Source organism: Acanthochromis polyacanthus, chromosome 10 (assembly GCF_021347895.1).
Source record: "Acanthochromis polyacanthus isolate Apoly-LR-REF ecotype Palm Island chromosome 10, KAUST_Apoly_ChrSc, whole genome shotgun sequence".
Lineage (NCBI taxonomy): Eukaryota > Metazoa > Chordata > Actinopteri > Pomacentridae > Acanthochromis > Acanthochromis polyacanthus.
Window position 1 is genome coordinate 28,495,175 of NC_067122.1, and position 9,501 is coordinate 28,504,675.

A 9,501-nucleotide genomic window follows, 5' to 3' on the forward strand; every position below is an offset into this window, starting at 1 on the left:
AGCAAAACAAACCGCTGACAGAAGCTAAAATGTTCTGCAGAATTCTGATTTCGCATTACATAGAGTCATTTTGCCTAATGTAATTAATGTAAAATGTTAGTTACTGCAGCTTTAATTCATCAGTAATATTACAAAATGTAGTAATCTACATTCGCTCTTATATTTTACATCAGTACTTTTGTCTTATTCTGTACATTTAACTACTTTTTTTTTCTTCGTAAAACACTGTTGGAGTTGATAGCAAATAAAGAAGTGAGGCGTTATGGACCTGGGTGTCTGATAAGTTAGTCAGTGTAGGTTTTAAAAAACTTTCATCCCCCCACATCTGCTGACCAACCCGTTGTGTGAGTCCCTCCGGAGCAGCCGTGTCACCCCCTTCCTCTGGCCCATGTGTCCACATTACAGAGTCACAAATTAGGTCTTGACATTTGGACGCTATAATTGCCCCCCTGAAAAGCATGAGGCATCAATTAGGCTCTCAGCACCATGACAGGTTATCCCTACAGGACATAATCGTCGTGTTGGACCGCTCGGCTGGACTGTCCCACACAGAACACACTCAGAAAAGCAAAAATCTCAACTGGTAGATTTTTACAGTCAACATTCCAGGGTGGGCTGTAGAATCTGCTGCTGTGGTTTGTAAACACGTTGCCACACTCAGTAACGTGAAATAGCCCTTTTAAAGTGATGGCTGTGTGACAATAATGTGCGTGGAATCCATGCAGGGGGAGTGGCAGCGGGTCTGAGGCCGCCGCTGCACTAAATAACAGCTCACATCCCTTTGATTTCCCCACTCTGCCGCTGCCTGACAGTCTGTGCTCCCACAGGGCGTGGAGATCTTTAGGGTCAGAAAAAAGGTCAATTGGTTCATTTCCATAGCTTCCACTTTTAACATTCTTGTAGGCTTTGGAAGCAATTCAATCAGCAGTGAAAACACTGGCGAGCAGTTTGGAATTACCAGCAGTCGCTAATGATGCAGCAAACTCATAAACAAGATGGATGTTTGAAAAGAAGAGCTGAGAAATGCAGCATAAACCACATACAGCTTTATATGTATTAGGCAGAAAGGGCATAATATTCTGTACAAACATGAATCTTAACTGAAGAAAACCTGCAAACATAATGTATGAGTGATGACCTCTAATTATCCAGTTGACAATTCTTTTTGTTTGGAGCGATGACAGACTAATTTTGCTACTTTTTGTATTGCAGAGTGTTGGGAAATTATTATCAACGTGTAGTGAGGAAAATTTGCAGCTTAAAACTATCTACACTCTGAAGATACCCTGAATTGAACGTATCAAGCTGAATTATGCCATCACAGCGAGAGCAGTTTACTACACCAAAAGCCACTTATTAATGCTTTAATTTTAGTTAAAAAAATATGTAAGTTGGCTGTTTGCAGATTGGTATTTGCTGTCACACAAAAGTTCCTCTGTCAGCTACACATGATCTATATATCGATGCATGGTGGTGGCATCATGCAGCAAGAATCTCTGTTGAAGCCAGCAGAACAGTGCAAAGTTTGACCCCTTAATGCCGGAATTGATTAACAATTACATTTTTAAAAAAAACTTTGCGTGTTTTTGCTTTCCAGTTGATGTTAAAATAAGTGCAGATTGTTAATTTGTCTGTTTCACATAGAACAGATATATAATAACAATAGCAGATAATAATTAGGTCCCACTCCGACCAGTCTACCAGAAACCAGTGCTTGTAAAAGATTTCGAGGTATGTATTGAATATGCACAAACCGGCGTTGGGGGAATGGATATGCTATCTCAGCTACAGTCTGAATGAAAATGGCATGTTGCGAATTTGTGACAATAGGCATCAAGGGGTTAAATTTTTTTATCAATTTGATTGGCTTAAATGTGAAACTTGGGCATGATCTAAAGTAGATCTTAATAGTCTAGGTAAGGTGAAACAATACAAGTTCACAGAAGGAAAAGGACCTAGCGGTATATAGTACCAAAGCTTTCATGGACAAATCTCGCCACTTGTCAGGCCTTTTGGTGACAGCCCCAGGCAGTTACCTTGGAATAACAAGACAAGGCACCTATCAAAATGAAAGGACAGAGTCATAATTGTGATTTAAATGATCACCAGGATGTAAGACCCATAGATATACAAGATGCCTCGCTGGCCAATAAGCGATGTGTCAGTGCGCCGCCATCTTGGAAGGGGAGCAAGCGGGAGTAAACAAACCAGTGATAAGCGTGTTTATCACACACCGATTGCCAAAAAGCTCAAAATGCCACAGTCTTGTGCGGCCTGGGGCCGCACAATACAACGCAACCCAAACACAAGGGCACAAGGAATCACATTCCACAAGTGAGTATGCCCTTTCCATTGAACTTTTCACAGATTTCACCAGATATTGTAGCAGAAACCCATGGTATGATACCAAGACGTTGTCAGTTTGTGGCTATATCTTTGGAGAAGTGCACACAGAGATGGCAAATTGGGTTTCAGAAATAAACTTATACTGAACTTAGAAAAGGATATATTGTTTTTGATGAGCAGTTAATGAAATCAATATTATATCTAGCTTTTTTTCATGCAGGCATGGAACACAAGTACACAAGAACACAAGAATTTAGCATGGTTCCAACTTTGTGCTCGCTATGTGCTGTTATTGTTGTTCCCTTTTTTCTCAGAGTGAGGAAAATCTATGCCTGTGAGTACTGAATTACTTACCGTTTGTGTTATTGAATTGAGCAAGTACGATGCTGTTGAGTTTGATCTTGTACTATTTTCCGCGACCGCAATGCTAACCGTTAGCATGTCAATGGGTTTTCCCATAGGAATTAGCATCAAGCTAGCGGAATTTGTTTATACGTATAATTGTTCAAAGATGTTAATCCCATATGGGAATGCGGCCCAAAAAAGGAATAATCAGTAGACTAAATAAATAAAACTTAGAAGCTGCTTATCATGGTGATCAGAGAAACCTGACATCACAACAGGTCAACACAACAAACAGTTGCAGGAAAAGGGTCCCTAAAACTTGTTATGCTGATTGACACCATCTCTTTGGGAGTGTAATCAAAGGACGACCTCGTAAGCTTTCAAATGAGCCATACCATGTCGAAATCTATGCATTACAAGGTAAGTTATGAGCGGAAAACTGTGTCTGTGTAATGGTCTCGCATATACCAAACTTTGGTTGTTTACAACTTCACTCCCGCTCCAAGATGGCTGCGCACTGACGCATCGCCAGCCTATGCTGGACAGTGGCATGAGGCATCTTGTGTATCTATGGTAAGACCTACATGTAAAGAATCAACAGTCAAACCAGATAAAATCATGCTTGAAAAGTTTGGACACTTTGTTCTCTTTTTTGCCCTACAGGTTATAAGATACCATCAGGGCTGTCAAAATTAGCGCGTTAACGAAGATTAATCGGTCATCATGATTAATCTGATTTAAAATTTTAACGCAATCAACCCACCTGCAGCGCAGAACGAAATGGAAGATGGTAAACAGCACGTTCGCCTTCTCGGTGAGAAATGTGAATGTTATATATGAGAATTGTGATTAGATTTTTAAAAAATGAATGATATTTAATTGTGATTAATCAAAATTAATCCACACCAACCCTGTGATTAATCTGACTTTCAAAATTTTAATCATTTGACAGCACTTAATATTATTTATGACATGTTTGCAGCAACACGACAAAATTTCATTGTGCTGATTGATTTGAGGCTGCTCAGTGAAGATCCCTGATTCGAATCCCGGGGTGGGCCTGGGATCTTTCTGGATGGAGTTTGCATGTTCTCCCTGTGCATGCGTGGGTTTTCTCCGGGCACTCCGGCTTCCTCCCACAGTCCAAAAATATGCTGAGGTTAATTGAGTACTCTAAATTGCCCGTAGGTGTGAATGTGAGTGTGATTGTTCGTCTGTATATGTAGCCCTGCGACAGACTGGCGACCTGTCCAGGGTGTCCCCTGCTTTCGCCCGAGTCAGCTGGGATAGGCTCCAGCACCCCCCCGCGACCCTAGTGAGGATAAAGCGGTGTATAGAGGATGGATGGATGATTGATTTGATTGATTTCTTTATTTCCATGTCATGCACACAAGTGTGCCCAGCCCTCATGGGATAGTCACCAATATACTCCCATTGCAGCAATACATCCAAAACACACATTATTCTGCCACTCAGTTCTCAAACTAAATATGTTGCCTTTTATCCCAGGCCTGGCAACAAAATACTGCCATGAAAAAGGTTCCTCTTCTAAAACAAAACTCAACTTTTTCATTTTCATCCAACCAAAAGAAATCAAGATAAACAGAGGACATCTTCCTGAAAAGTACCTCCCTGATATATTTATGTACAGGACAGTAAAATATAACATGGACCTCATTCTCAACTTCACCTAAATTTCACAGCAAACAAAGTCTGTTCTTCTCTGGAGCAGCACAAAACATCCCAGTCTCTAAAGCTAATGGTTCCAGAGCATAACTGTGCACACAGGGATCTCTGTCTTTTGCTTAAATTATATTTGACATCAGGTTCTAAACTGCATCTGTCTTTTATAAGACAAGAAGTTTGTGATTTTGATTTACACCAAATCTCAACAGACCATTTTCTCTATTACTGTTGTGCACTGCATTAAAATGTTAACAAAGCTTCTAATCCTAATACATGTTCACTATAGCAAGCTAGCATAGCAGTGCTTCATATGATGAACAAAACCACTCACAAATTAATCATTATACATTTACAACAGTGATACTAAATGAAAAAAGCAGAGCAGTCCTGAAAATCTGATGCAAGAAAAACAAGCCTTTCTGTGTTCATCAACAGATTACCTCACTGTGTGAAGTCAGGGTGTCACTGAAATATGTTTGTCTTGATACATCATACCGAGTGTAATTGTCTATTTTGACCATAAGGGCAGAAAACGCCAAAGAGTCCAGCTATCTGCCTGGCTGAAGAGCTTGATACAGGGAGACTGTACTCGCTGCCGACCAGTGAAAGTGGAAATGTGCTTTGTTGCCCCTCAGTCAGGCGGAAAATTGCAGACCCATTTGTCATTGTGTGCCAAGATGCAGAGGTCACTCAATGGATTCCTTCATGACAAGCTTACGGAATCGAATGTTTTTCCACGGCCTCACCCTTTCACACCTGCACCTCCAGGTAAAATAACAAAACAAGAGGAGAAGGAGAAAAGAGGGCTTAGAGCGAGCGACTTAAAGACAGGGGAGAGAAAAACGATATGCGAGAAGAATTTGCCGTGAAACCCTGCACGTCTATTGGCCATTTCAGCTCATTTGAACTCAATATACATTTAGCTCACAGTGGCAGATGAAATGCCAGCTTTTGGCCAACGTCCAAACCTGGAGAATACCGCTAATTATTCCTGCGTGTGACCACAGAACATTCTTACAGACTCAAAAGGATGTTGTTTGTTTTCCTGTCGCTGGAAACAGCAACTGCTTGATGCTTGAGATAATAAGAGCAACATTTGACAAAACTTTTCCACTGCTTGATTGACTGCTTAATCCTGCAGAGAGGCTCCGAGCTGCAGCAGACCTGATGCACGTGGAATACCAGAGACAGATACCAACCTGATTCTGTTCTTAAATCGAGCACGTGTTTTAATCATTTGAGTCTCAGTACGCAGAAGATGAATCAAGATGAAAATTAGAATAGTTTTTTCTGTTAGCTCAAGTCATACTGAAAGCATTTTACACTTTTATGTTGTGAGATACATTATTTCTTATGGTGGGATTTAGATTTTAACAGTGAAGTTTGTAATGAGGACTAATTTAGGACTTAAAGGAGACAAATATTCTGGAAAAATATGACAAATGTAAGAGGATGGTGCCACGGTGCTCTTGAATGAGTTGCTTTAAATAAAATAATGAGGCAAATAAGCAACATGAGTGGGTAATAACAGAGTTTCCGTTCATGCTAACGGCTAAAGGCTTTGCTGCCATAGACTGTATATAAAAGATGGACTTGGCAACTGTGGCCCATTTGTTTGTTTAGCACCATTTATAAGCTTGAATTTGTTCTCGACCTGGAGCACAATGATATGGTAGCGCCTTGTCAATCACAAGATAACCCCACCCTAAAACAAACCCTGCTTTATCATCTGTTTTACACTCAACGGGACCATGATTTACAAAGTGAACATCATGCTGTATTGAAGGAGACTAGAAACCAGCATTTCACGCTCGAAACTCATTAGGAAAATGTTCACTGAGGGGACAGATCAAGTGAGAAGTAGGTTTGTTTTCTCATAAACTTCTATACAGTCTGATTTCTCTTTGCAAGCAGAGTGGTCGCTTGCATTCTTAGTGGATGCTTCAGCATATTATTGAAGCACTAATAAAGGTTGAGGCCAGTTTAGGTGTGGCTGGTGATGGCAGCAGTTTATAGCTCATATCACAGGCCTTCATTGAAATGATTTGCTATAACTGTATGCTATATATGATTGAACCACAATGCATTGACATGTAAGCAGTATTTTAATGTTGTATTTGGTTGAGGAGGAGCTAAATTAATTAATGAATAATGCACCACATTTTAGAAACTGTCCATTGTTACCCCGCCAAGGAACGCAGTGGAGTTATGTGATGATGGGCATTAGCTTGTCTGTCTGTCTGTTAGCAACATTACTCAAAAACGTACCAACAGATTTGGATGAAGGGAAGGTCAGAAATGAAACAAGGACCAAGTGATTAGATTTTGGCAGTGATGCGGCTTATAGTCTGGATCCACAGATTTGGTAAAGATTTCTGGATCATTGTGAGATAGCGGCACGTCGTCACTGTTACCATGACAACAAGTGAACACTACATCAGCTGCCTGCTGATGATCACATGATTGTGATCCTACTACAAATCCACCGCTGTGGACTTATCGGGACTTACTCATCAGAAATGATACAAGGAACAACTGATCACATTGTGGGGGTGTTTCTGAGTCTCATCAATTCCCGCTGCCTGCCACATATTTAAGTCATGTGATTCAGTATCCGTACATAACGTACACATGCATAACACATGACTGTGATCAGCATAAGGTCATTTTGTTTGCGGGTGCATCTATAGTAAATGGTCACATTCTATGTTACAGTGATTTCTGATCATCAGTAACTAATAAACAAATGCTGCATTTCTGAAAATGTCATATGAGGAATGAACAGCCTTGGTGGAGTACTCCGCTCTCTGAGTTATTTTCTTAGTATCTTAATTTGACTGGTGCAGTAAATGTAGTGGAGTTAAAAGCATAATAGTGGAGTAGAAGTATGGAATAGTAAAATAAAATAGTTAAAGTTCAGGCAAAGTACAAATGTCTGCAAAGCGTACTTAATTGCAATTCTTTTCCAGCACTGACTCTGATAGAAAGTGAAGAAAGTGCACCTGCTGTACAGAGTTTGTATTGACTGTGTTGCATGGATGCATTTTTGCATGAATTTCCCCAAGTTTAAATCTTTCAGTTGACATTGGGTTGAGTTGCAATGCCTCTAAAATTCTTATCTCTTTCTGCATGTACACAGTCAGATTTTCAGCCCAAAATGTCTCCCTGTTTATTGTACCATACACTACGTTCACTGCCCATCATTATGTTGGTGTCTGAATTCTGAGTGTATAGATTTATTCACTATTTAGTTCCCTCAATGATTCTACAGTTGACTGAAAACTGTGCAGTGTCTCTTCTGCTTTCATTAAAGTGCAACGCCTGGAGTGCTTGAAGTAACGTCTGAAATCTCAGTGTCAACACAGCCGACATCTACAGTTGTGTTAGCAGCTCAGTAAGTAGCAGTTAGGCACAGCTGTGTTCTGAGCTAAATGCAAACATCAGCATGCTAACATGATCACAGTGTTGGCATACTGCTCACCATGTTCACCTTCACAGCTTAGTGTGTTAGCATGTTAACGTTTGCTAATTGGCTGAGCGGGGGGACAATCCCTGACACAGTGGCTGCATGTCATTCCCCTAATCTTCTACTCATGTTTCCTGTCTTTCTTTCCACTGTCTAAAAAATATCCATTGGCTCATTGCCAATAAATACAAACTCAGGCTTATAGGAAAAAAATTGCAGGTATTTTCTCATAAACCAAAGTATGACATCAAATTTTAATTTATGAAAAAAAAAAAATTGTGTTGTCTGCGTGGCTAACTAGAATTACCACATTATTGTATGCCTCTGCTAACCAGTCATGGTGACTTTTTATTCAAGTCTGTCCAGATGAAGACTTTGAAGAGTGCTAGTTCATTAAGCAAAACAAAAAACAGTCAAACTCCTTGTATGTGTTCACAGCTCCAACGGTAAAGCTGGTTACAGTAGAACACAGAGTGGTAGTGGTGACAGTAGTCAATGTTTCTGTGAAGGAGCGACCAATTTTAAAAAACAAATGATGAACCAAAGTTTCAAGATGGTTCACTCAAGAATAATGTCACCAAATGTGAATTATTGTCTAAATCTGATGTCGAATAATTATCAGAAAAATTGACCTTTGACCTTTTGCACATAAAATACTGCATCCTGTTGGAAATTTATGTAAAATTTGATCATAATTAGTATTTTGATTCTTCAGTTATGGCCAAAGCTGTGTTTAAATCTGTCTAGTCTAATCAGTTCATCTTTGAATTTAGGTGAATTTGAAGAAATTCTCTCGCATTCATGAGGCTGAGATGGACAGACGATAAACCCCAAAACACAATGTTTCCTGTGACCCAAAGGGAATTTTGCCACAGAGCACCAATTTAAAAGACACATAATCAGTCTTTGTTTTATTCAATTTAAACCATGACAGCTTAGTATCAGTGTAACATTTCCACTACCTAGAAATGTATGTTCTCAGCCTTCTGTTATCTGGAGATCAGACCGCCCAAAGGAAAGAGACAAATTGGACTCAGAACAAAACAGAAAGTATTAAAGTTTTGGGTAATTTGCATAGTCTCACTTTAAAGTGTGAAATTCCTTTTGCATTGCGCTTCGAGCTCTTCTTGCTGAATAATCCTTAAATGAACAAATTCCATTTCCTAGGACAGTGTTTTCAGTAACTGTGAACAGGTTATCTGTGTGACAAGATTCCCCCTCAGATAGAGTAAACAGGGCTTTGCAATACAGTACAATAATCTGTAGCTCTTACATTGTATAAATCACAGGGCTAAACGAGAACAAGCCCCGGCGAGTCACGAAGCTCCGAGTGTGCTGCTTGAGTCGTGGTTGTTTTGGAGAATAGAAGGGAGTCTGAGCCAACATGGAAAACCACTTCAGAGGAATCAATGTGAATCAATAGACCTGTAATCTGCCGCACTGCGAGAGCTACATTCAAGGCCCAATTATGTATAGTGCGTGTAATATACAAGCTGAGAGAAAGTGGAGATAAACAGTTTACATGTGGTGATTGTAACCTCAGATCACATGCTGAAGACTGAAGGTTTTCCAGTGTGTGAGCTGCTGCAGCTTCTGCTGTGATCTCTGAGAGTGTTGGCGGTGGGGAACTTCAAACAGGCGTTGCAGCAGAGGACAGA